At 47.9% G+C, this 11,272-nt stretch overlaps 1 long non-coding RNA gene across 1 annotated transcript; it reads right to left on the bottom strand.

Annotated features, from left to right (window-relative positions):
• Nucleotides 1-7,608: 7,608 nt before the first annotated feature.
• LOC308596617 lies at nt 7,609-10,313 on the bottom strand. The gene is made up of 2 exons (XR_014012569.1): nt 9,261-10,313; nt 7,609-8,037 (listed from the first exon to the last, which is right to left on the bottom strand). It is a non-coding gene; the product is annotated as an uncharacterized lncRNA (long non-coding RNA).
• Nucleotides 10,314-11,272: the final 959 nt, after the last annotated feature.

Below are 11,272 nucleotides of genomic sequence, written 5' to 3'. Positions count from 1 at the left end.
CACCTTAAACCTGACCCTGATGAGTCTATATAAAAACAAGTGAATTGTTTCTTCAGGAGCACAAGTCACAAACAGGGATGGAGCCATAATGGCTCCTCCTATCATTTTTTTCTACTCCTGACATCCCATGAAGTTCTGATGCTCTAGTATATTTGGCAACTAGCCGCTGACATTGCTTGAAGAAAGTATGAAACCGTTCTATAATTAACTGTTAAAACAATCTATATCAGTTTAGCATTCCAGTTTTTAAATAAGCAAACCTGATGTGCTTCTAAATATCATTACAACAGACTGAGAAATCATTAAAAACGATTAAAGTACTTTAAGTATAAATGTAAGTACATTTACAAGTACATTAAACTATAAGCCGTATTTTAGCTTAAATTCACATGCATCTCTTCCTCACAGATTAGATGGCTTTTCATTTTTATTACTGGAATCATGCAGTTTTATGCTCAAATAAGAAAAAAACCCCAAATCTTCCGAGGGAAATAGAGAATTTTAAGTTCTGCTCTAAATGTAATAGAACTTTCTTTCTGTAGTTTTGTTTTATTCAAGTTTATGGCAATGCTTGGAACTTTTGTTTCTTCCCAGATGTGCTTGGGGTTACTTCATTAACCAAATACAGTGGTACCCCGCAAGACGAATGCCTCGCAAGACGGAAAACCCGCAAGACGAAAGGGTTTTCTGTTTTGGAGGCGCTTCGCAAGACGAATTTCCCTATGGGCTTGCATCGCAAGACGAAAGCCCATAGAGAAATGCTGGCGGTCGGGAGCAAAGACTTTCGCCCACAGCCGGCCTTCAGAAGAGGACCTCTTCTGAAGGCCGGCGGGGGGCAAAAGTCTTTGCTCCCCCCCCTGCCTTCCCCCCGCCTGCCCCGGCGATCTTAAAATGCTGGCGGGCGGGAGCGAAGCGTTCGTTGCCGACCCCCAGCATTTTAAAATCTCCCCGTGTCCCGGGGAGATCTTAAAATGCTGGGGCTGCCGACCCCCAGCGTTTTAAAATCTCCCCGTGTCCCGGGGAGATCTTAAAATGCTGGGGCTGCCGACCCCCAGCATTTTAAAATCTCCCCCTGTCCCGGGGAGATTTTAAAATGCTGGGGGTCGGGAGCGTTCGCTGCCGACCCCCAGCATTTTAAAACGCTGTTCCGAAGCGGGGGGCGGGAACATCTGCCCCAGCCGCCCCACTTCGGAACGCTGTTCCGAAGTGGGGAGGGGGGGCGGGAACAGCTGCCCCATCCGCCCCACTTCGGAACGCTGTTCCGAAGGGGGGAGGGGGGGCGGGAACAGCTGCCCCATCCGCCCCACTTCGGAACGCTGTTCCGAAGTGGGGAGGGGGGGCGGGAACAGCTGCCCCAGCCGCCCCACTTCGGAAAGCTGTTCCGAAGTGGGGCGGGGGGGCGGGGACACCTGCCCCAGCCGCCCCACTTCGGAAAGCTGTTCCGAAGTGGGGCGGGGGGGCGGGGACACCTGCCCCAGCCGCCCCACTTCGGAAAGCTGTTCCGAAGTGCGGAGGGGGGCGGGGACACCTGCCCCAGCCGCCCCACTTCGGAAAGCTGTTCCGAAGTGGGGCGGGGACACCTGCCCCAGCCGCCCCACTTCGGAAAGCTGTTCCGAAGTGGGGCGGGGGGCGGGGACACCTGCCCCAGCCGTCCCACTTCGGAAAGCTGTTCCGAAGTGGGGCGGGGGGCGGGAACACCTTCTGAAGGCGGGCAGGGGGCGAAAGTTTTTGTCCCCCCTGCCTGCCTTCCCAGGGGCTTTTAAATCGCCCCGGACAGCGGAGAAGTCCTCCGCTGTCCGGGGCGATTTTAAAATGCCGCCCGCCAGCATTTTAAGATTGCCCCGGACAGCGGAGAAGTCCCCCGCTGTCCCAGGGCTTTTTTAAAATGCTGGGGGTGGGAAGAAAAGCCCTTGTCCCCCCCCCCCCCCAGCCTTCAGAAGAGGTCCGGGGACAGACTGTCCCCGGACCTGGTCTGAAGGCGGTTTCCCTAGGAACGCATTAATTGATTTTCAATGCATTCCTATGGGAAACCGTGCATCGCAAGACGAAAAAACCGCAAGACGAAGAGACTTGCGGAACGAATTAATTTCGTCTTGCGAGGCACCACTGTATCATATATTGGCAAAGAAGAAGAAGAAGAGTTTGGATTTGATATCCCGCTTTATCACTACCCAAAGGAGTCTCAAAGCGGCCAACATTCTCCTTTCCCTTCCTCCCCCACAACAAACACTCTGTGAGGTGAGTGGGGCTGAGAAACTTCAGAGAAGTGTGACTAGCCCAAGGTCACCCAGCAGCTGCAGGTGGAGGAGCGGTTCCAAGGCCAAAAAAAGTCAATAGTGAAGCAAACTCTCATGGGATAATCTATCATAAAACCAAGTCGGAGAAATCCAAGCTGATTTTGAAAATACTTGTGAACAGTTCTTACTGATACATTAATAATTCCTAACTGAAACATGGATTGATGAAAAGCATCTGTATCCTTGGCTGCAGTGGTTTGGATACTGAACAGCTGGAGTTCAAGTGAGTTTTAATTTCACCATCCCTTATTAACAAATAGTTTGTGTCGCAATGTAAACTTCATCTCCGAGCTTTTAAAAATACTCTTTTGCAGGCTGGCTTACTCGTAAAAAGTTTAAGGCAGGGATGGCCAACCTTTTGTGCCTGTGGGCAGATTTGAAAACCAGAGAAGCTATCACTGGCTCCACAACTAAACACAAACTGCAACCATTCTATTGTCTCCAACAGAATGCTTCTTCCAAGCCTTATTCCATTGAGACAGAGGACTATGTGGGCATCAAGAGGGTGTCTATATACCAACGGATGCTACCTTGGCTTAGGGGAAGAGCTTGCAGCTGCAAATTAATTATTTGGTGGCCAACTCTTAGAACTGCAGCTAGGGGTGCTCTGATGAGCTTGCAAGACAGTGCATGTCCTGATTTCCTGCTCCCATGCGGTTCGAAAGCATGCCAGTGCAAGTAGATAAATAGGTACTGCTGTGGCGGGAAGGTTTACGGCATTTCCATGCGCTCTGGCTTCCGTCACGGTGTTCCGTTGTGCCAGAAGCAGTTTAGTCGTGCTGGCCTCATGACCTAGAAAGCTGTCTGTGGACAAACGCTGGCTCCCTCGGCCCGAAAGCAAGATGAGCACCACAACCCCATAGTTGCCTTTGACTGGACTTCACTGTCCAGGGGTCCTTTACCTTTTCTTTTTTTTTACGTTTTGCTACTTGCACAGGAATATTTACTTGTTCATAAAAACAGCTGGTCGTAGAAGTGCTATTGAATAATAAATACATGTGGAACAAAAACATGTTTATGTGTTTTTATGGATTAGTATGCTGAAACTAAGGGTGCTTAGCCAGGAATTGTGCTCAGGATGAAGCCCCCAGAGGGTGCTATGGACACTCTCAACCCATCAGCCAATCCGCGATAAGTCTGGGCTGCCCAGCCACTCCCTCCATAAGTCCAAAGTGGTTTTGCTTTTGTCTTTGTTGGCTCATCCAACCTTGCCTGAGACAGACACCCCTTCCTTCTTTCTCCCCTCACCTTGCCTATTCCAAAGGGAAGAGTCTGAAGTCAGTTTTATTGCACATAGCCAAAGGCTGCCGCAATGTCCACAGAATCATTCAACAATTAAAAGAAAATATACTGGATTGATACAAAAAACTTAAAACATTTATGTTATCAAGACATTACCTACACTAAACAGAGCTATAAAAGTACCTTAATATACAAATTAAGACATTAAACAATAAAATTTATAAGCTAAAATTATCACATGGCCACCAATATATTAAAAAATGATGTTAATTAATACAGTATATTCGGAGTTTGGTGATAAGGATAAAATATAGCTTGATGTAGATAGGGTCAAATAAATTAATCTCCTTTACAGTTGGTGGCTACCTTGGCTATATAATTTGCTCTAATTTTCCTAGCGGCAGTTGCAAAGAGTGCTGCACGCCAGGTCACATCTGTGTCTGCGAGGAGATATAAAATCATGTCAGAGGGGTTCTGGCCAGGAGACCTTGTCATTATAGGTGCTAAAAATCTCTCTTGCTTCATAATATAAGGGGCAGTGCAAGATATAATATATAAGGTCCTCTACTTCAGGACATCCCCTAATGCAAACACGTTTGTTTGTTGGTATGCCTCTGTGTCTCCCATCTCCCATGTGTATTGTATTTAATCGTACAGTAACTCTGTAAAAGCTTTCTGAAGTTGTGCAAAAGTCAATTCATTAAAATAAGATGTATGTTCATTGGTCTCTCTAAGTTTAAAATATAAGGGAAGAGTCCCCTCTGTGCCTGTGGGATGCCCAGGACAGCTGCGTTGGGCTGCCCCTCCTCCCTCATGTGCCTCTGCGCTCCTTTGTAGTGGACAGTTCCCTTCGTCCCTCCAGGGCTCCCCAGTTGGGGCAGCTGTTCCCCCGCCCCCTGAACATGGCCGCTCTGATCTGCAAGTCTTTAAAGAAACACAAGAAGCTTCTTTTGCACAATCCTGTGATAAAGTTGTCAATTTGTGTGTTTGCTTTTTCACAATTCAGATCTCAGTCCCCCTGCTGCTTCTTGTGGGGTGGGGTGGGGAGAAGAGGGAAATTAGACTCGAAGAACTGAAAGCAGACAGAGAAGCAAAGAACCCTGCGCTGTGGAAAAGGAAGTGAGGCAATTTCTTATCCTACTAGGATAAGTAGGATTCGCAGTGTTAACATATATGCATATTTATTCATGAGTTCAGAAGGAAACCCTGGCGACTAGTGCAATGCCTATGCATGCTCTACTCAGAAGTAAGAATCGCCGAGTTCAAGAATAAGCTGTAGCGAGTTCAAGTTGCTACTGTTTATAATGGGCACGATGTCAAAGTGGTGTAGTGGTTAAGAGCGATGGACTCGTAATCTGGTGAACCGGGTTCGCATCCCTGCTCCTCCACATGCAGCTGCTGGGTGACCTTGGGCCAGTCACACGTCTTTGAAGTCTCTCAGCCCCACTCACCTCACAGAGTGTTTGTTGTGGGGGAGGAAGGGAAAGGAGAATGTTAGCCGCATTGAGACTCCTTCGGGTAGTGATAAAGCGGGATATCAAATCCAAACTCCTCTTCTTCTTCTTCTTCTTCTTCTTCTTCTTCTTCTTCTTCTTCTTCTTCTCAGAAGCCAAATATTGGAAGAGAGCAAAGATGTGTGTACAAACATGCATACCCCATTGTAATAGGTATGAGTTACTCGTGCGTAAGCTGGTGCCTTTCTCGGTTAATTTGCCTTGTTAAACCTTTCTGACTGCACAGCCCCTTCTCATCGTGGCTGCCTCAGTCACTGGCAGAATCCGTCAGTGGGCGTTTCTTGAACCTCTTCCAACATAAAAGTTGTTTGAGACCCAGTCTCCTCCTCCTCTCACTGCGCGGGAGTCTTCTGTGCAGGGAAGGCGTGGGTAGCGGAGGACCTGGGCTCTCCTCACTGATGTCCAGTGAAGAGTCCTGGAGCCCTCTCTCCAATTCCCCTGTCTGCCCCCCTTTATCCCTGGTGTTGCGCTGATTGGCTTCCCCCTCTACTGAGCTGTTTCTCCCCCTGCTGCTGGGTCCTTCGCCAGCATCATCTGGGAGCTTCCCCTTTGCCTCTCCCTCCGATGTCAGTTCCCTGACACCCATGTATGTATGTATGTGCCAAACTGAGTCTTTGACCTGGGTGAAAGAAAGCCTAGTTTCACCACTGAAGCATGCTGCAAACCAGCCCTGTGTTCTGCTTGTTGTTCTAACCAAACAATGGCAACACTGGGTTTCTGCCTCTTAAACATTGGCAAAGAGGGTTAGGGATGAGCGTTAATCTCAAAGTTTTCCACCGTGCCCTTTGGTACAATGGATTTCAGAAGTGGTCATTACTGTTCAGAGCAAGCAGCTGTCTGTTTATTCTAGTGTGTTACCCTAAAAGGGGTTCCAGCTCCAACATCAAATGGCTTTACACTACCATGAGATTCAACTGTGCAACAGTGATGTTGCCAGAGAAAGTACTGTGCTTAAAAGCTTTAGAGAAGAATTACTTTTAGTCTGGAATGCAAAATTCATGAATGTTAGCAGAGCTTAGAAAGCAGAAGAGAATCATCTATATTGCATTATGCTTGTGGCAATGAAGCCTGTGGTGCTGATTGGCTGAACTGCTAATGGTGGCTCAGAATCTTTGTTCTTGACGGAACTGAACAACCTGCTTTCCAGATTCTGTGGTGGAAGGGGAAATTGTTAGTTTGGCTGGGACTGGAACCTAACCTCACACTGGATGGCTGAGGACTGAAATGAAGCCCTAGGAGGCAGGGAGACTAAGGAAAAGGGACCTTAGAGGCAATGACACTCAAGGAATGGTGTTTAAGAAATACAGCAATAAAACATAAAGGAAATGTAGGAAGTAAATGAAGTTTAAGGAAAAGAGGAGATAAGAAACTGAAGCATGAAGCTGCTAATAAGAGGGGAAGTGAAGAAATTTTATAATACTGGGGCTGTCTGCTGTGGCAGGGAGAGAAGAATGATAAGGAGGCTAGTCAAGAAACAAAGTGGTTAAAGGAAGCAGGACCAATTAGGCAGTAGTCTGAAAAACAGGGACCTAGGAAACAAGGGATGAAGAAGAGAACTGGAAAGTTGGACTGGAGCTGTGTACTACTGGCAGGGAGGAAGTGAGCAGATGGAGAGGGGAGCCGAGAAGGTCATAGGATTGCCAGAGTAGTCTGAAATTCTGCCAGTTGTGGCTTTAATTGTAGAACTGTGGCATTCCCAAGAGTAACATGGCGAAAGAAGCAGTGTGGTGATGGAGAGGCTGTATTTCACATTGATTTCAACTCATCAACTCATTTTTTAATCGCAGGCCCCAAATTTCAAATTGAGTGTATGCATGTATGTATATTGTCATGTGTGAATGACTGCATTTGACGTTCTGTCATATAAACATGAATATGGTGCAGAAAGCAGAACCAAGCCACTTTGAAATCAATTGCATGTTCTGGCTGATGTAGGTGTCAGGGCATCTTCATATATACTACTAAAAAGCACCTCTGACTCTCAAATTTGTTAATACGTACCAAGTGCATCTGCCATTAATGGGCTAATCACTACAGTAGTTACATGTAAAATGATCTTTCATATGAATTACAGACAGTGAATTTCACAAAATAAAAGGAGATCTGGAGGAGACATGGAAGTAGGTGGGGGCAGCGATGGAAGCTAAAAAGATGGGATAAATAAGAGAAACAGGTGGGTCCCAGAAGAGACCTGAAGGCACATGAACTGCTGAAACAAATTGGGAGTAGCAATGACTCCTGATTCATGTGGCTGTATGGCATATGGGATATGAGCTTTAAGGATGATAGGCAGGATGGACTGTGGAGTGTTCCTGTTCACTGTTCCAGCCAAAATATTCTATAATATTCCACTGTATTCCTGCCCCCACAAACACAGCTTTCCATTCTCCCTCCCCAACATCATCCCATGCCCACTGTACTCAGCCCTCATTATACGCTCTGAGGGAGGTTCTCCTTTAGGGCCCCCCCACCCTGCTATCTAAAGTTCCCCCAAGCCTGCTAATTCCTTTCCTCTTTGCAAGGATGGTATCATTTTGGCTACATAAGGACCAACAAACTGTTCTGAACTTTTTATTTCAGGCACATCTCACAAAGTGGTTTACATAGAAATATCAAAATGATAATAAATCAGTAAAGACAAGAAAGTAAAGGGAAAAAACCCAGATTCTCTCCTCCCATAGCAAGATGGTTCCTGAGAAGCACTCTGGTGGGGCCTGGGGGAGGAAAAGGCCACCAGCTGAACATTGGGAACTTAAATGGGCAGAGATCCAGGCTGCTCTGTCTTCTGGTTGTTCTTGCTAAAAATGTCAAGACACAGTGCTAAAAGAGACGTCTCTCTTCTGCTTCTTCACAAATGCATATTGGATGGACCCAAGTAGTAAAACTGATCAGTTGTAGTTAGAGCTTCATTCCATATTATGAAGATTGTATATAGCAAGCATTTCCATGAAGGAACTTCAGAAGCCGAGGGAACAAGTGAAGCCCTGTAACAAAATGTCACAGTGTATCCCATGCATTTGTGTGTGTTATCTGAGGCTATGGCTGATGTGGATGGGAAAAGTTGTTGTTGTTAAAAAAAAGCTAGCTCAAAGACAGGAATCCCTGCTCTCAGAAGAGCTCTCCTACCTACCACAGGGGTATAACTGTGAACTACACAGCAGAATTGTTTAATACAATTCTCTAACTTTTAATATGGGGATAAAAGCAATGGATAACCTGGCAGAAGTGTAAGCTACTGTTTTAGCCCAACTTGCATGTCCTAAAGTGTTTGGACAACACTGCAGGACTACATTAACTTTTCTCCACTACAACACCTTCTAACCTGCAACTGGAGAACAATGAACTGCATTCCCTTAGGAATTTGCATTACCAGGGCTATTTTTCAAATGTTTCACACTAATAACTCTGTTAGAGCAGAGTTAAACACCTCTCTAGTTTTCTTGGGGACAGGGATAAATACATTGGTGCCTAATACCAGCTACGTTACCATTTAGGATTTCCCCACTCATTTTTCTGAGTATTGCCTTCGGGGGAGGGGTGTCAGTGAAAAATAGCATCACAATGTGAACCAGGAATTGACCCCTCAGCCACTCAATATTCTGTGTTGGTTGGTTATCATGGGGCTGCAGATTATTTTTGTACTTATGCATACCTCAGGGTTAACCCCCCCCCTTCCGTTTTGGCTACCTAAGAATGACCATGGGAAGACGAACAGGCATAATTATTAAATACTTCATCTAATAGTGACAGTGAGGCAGCAATCCTATGAACACATTCAGCAAAGCACTCTTTCTCTGTGTGTGTGTGATCTTATTTTCAAATGCAGATGAACAGAAATAATTTATCAGATTTCTGTAGTAGGCTGTTACCCCTTCAAACCTTGAATAGGCTATAAAGCTAAATAATTAAAACAGGAGAAAGCAATTTTGGCTACATTCCTGTGCCCACTTACCACTGAAGTCAATGGGACAGGCTTCTGAATAGACATGTATGGGATACCGTATTACTTGTGAAAATGGTTTTATTAATTCCAGCAGGCTCTGAAGTTGGTAACTATCCAGCTTGGGAATGGACGTGCTTTTCTGGACACCAGCACCATAAATATTGTTCAGGAAAAACAGGAGCAACTGCGTGGCATTTCAAAATTCAGTGGTGCCGTTAGGACATGTTAAGACTCTGGACTTAAAAAGCACATTACTTCACTTACTTCAAAACGTGGAAACCCACTGCTGCTGTGCTTGCCCCACCCGTCTGTTGAATGGGCCTGTGTTCTGTTCTGACGGCTCCTGTTTACATTTGAGGCGCGTCTCCTGAATAGATGCGGTGTGTGACGAAAACGGACGGCCTCCTTCCTTTCCTATCCCAGCGCTTTCGGGAAACCGATGCAGCACATTTTGTCTTTGGCAAGCAGCAGAGGAATTCCCACTGTCGATCCTGCCGCTCTCTGTTGTGCAAGCCACCCCCGCGCCGTCGTTTCTACACTCGTCCCCTGGGCCTCGCTGAACTCTCTGGGGTTATTGCGTCACACTGTTTCAGACGTCCACGTGTTCCCTTTGCTAAAAGGCAGAGAAAAGCCATTCCTTTACCATCGATGATGACTTGAATCCGGTTTTGCTGTATTTCGCACACACGCGATGCCCCTCTCCGCCCCCGTCTCATTTGGAAGCTACTCTGGTAACAACGATGCCAACAACTTCCTGAGAATGCATTTGCTCTTTAACGTGCTATTTCTATACTTTTTCTAAATTAACGTGAGATGACTCACGCATTAGGAGGTGGGGAGGAGAGCCTGCTTTTTTTTTCTCGGGCTAGCCCATGTTACTGTTCTGTTGTGCAATCTTTTACTGCGCTGATGCCAACTCCCCTTCATAAAGGGGGGGGAATTGCACAAAAACTCCCGCGATCTGTCGGAATTTCCGCTACGATTCCACTAACACGTGCAACAATTTCGCAACCCTCTTCGTAATGGGGGGGGGAGGAATTGTGCATTTATTCCAAAGGGCATTTCCTGCCAAGCTGTTGGGTTTCGGCATATCCGGGCCAAACACAAGCCAGTCCCGCGCAACGCAATCCTACACGTGTCTACTCGGAAGTAAGCGCCCTGAGGTTCAGTGGGACTTGGGAGTATAGCGCTGCTCCTTGGGCAGCGCAGCAGCTGCCACTGCGGGTGGGGGGACGGGACACGTGCGTGGCGGTGGGCGTTCGCAGATGCGTGTACGACGCGTGTCTGCACGCGGAAGGCATCTACGGACGCGCGCTGAAACTCTGACGGGAAGAAATGACCGTGGCGCCGGCTTGCCAAAAGCCCCCTGGGCCAGTTTTAAGGTGTCACCCTCGTCGCGAACTTTAGACCTCCAACTCCTCTCTTCTTACCCAACGTTAAATGCATTTATTCACCCTACCAAAAAAAACACCACCCCATCCCCACGCACAAATAGTAAGGCAGGTTCTGGGTTCGAATCAAACCCCGCTTCCGTTTTCGCTCGGGCTTAGGGTTCCTCTTCTCTACCGCCAAGCCTTCCTCTGAGGGGAAACCAAAGTAGGGCGTCTCTAGATCTCCGCCTAAAGCGCTCCACAGCCGAGTCAAGACGCACGTGTGAGCGCAGCTCGCGGGGACAGACTGAGGAGGGAAGCGTGGTGCGCGCGTAAGCGCAGGGCTGCAAGCCTAGCTACTACGACACGGAGGAGAGCCGGCGAGCGAGCGAAATAAAAGACCGTCGTCGTTATTTCGCTGAGGCGAAATTTCTGTCAGGCGCGGAAGAGAACAAACTCCCCGCGCTTCTCTTTCTTTCTTCAGCGCGGATGTTTTTAGGGCGCCCTTTCGCCTGCCTTGCCCGTGCCAGGCACCGGAAAACACAATGTGGAACTTTACGGGGAAGTGGCGGCGGCGGCGGCTTCTCCTCCTCCTCCTCCTCCTCGCCTGAGGAAAACAAGCCTCGCGCCGCCCTCGGGGACCGTTAGGAGGAACTCCCGGTTCCAACGGTCACCGTCGCGAGGTGAGGGGGGGGTTGGGGGGTGTCACGCGCGACAACCCCCATAGTGACGTCACACACAAAAAACACACACTCTCACACACACACACACACACCCCGGCGCGCGCGCGCTCTTCCCGCTCGCTCGCTTCCCGTCAGTCGGCAGTCGGCGTTCCTCGTCTCCCGCGCGCTCCCTCAGAGCCGCTTCGCTCGGCCCCTCCGCTCCCCTCCCTCCTTCTCTCTCTCT

Source organism: Podarcis bocagei, assembly GCF_964188305.1.
Source record: "Podarcis bocagei genome assembly, chromosome: 10".
Classification (NCBI taxonomy): Eukaryota; Metazoa; Chordata; class Lepidosauria; order Squamata; family Lacertidae; genus Podarcis; species Podarcis bocagei.
Note: the sequence above shows the minus strand (reverse complement) of the source record. Positions and strands in the feature narration are given on the sequence as shown.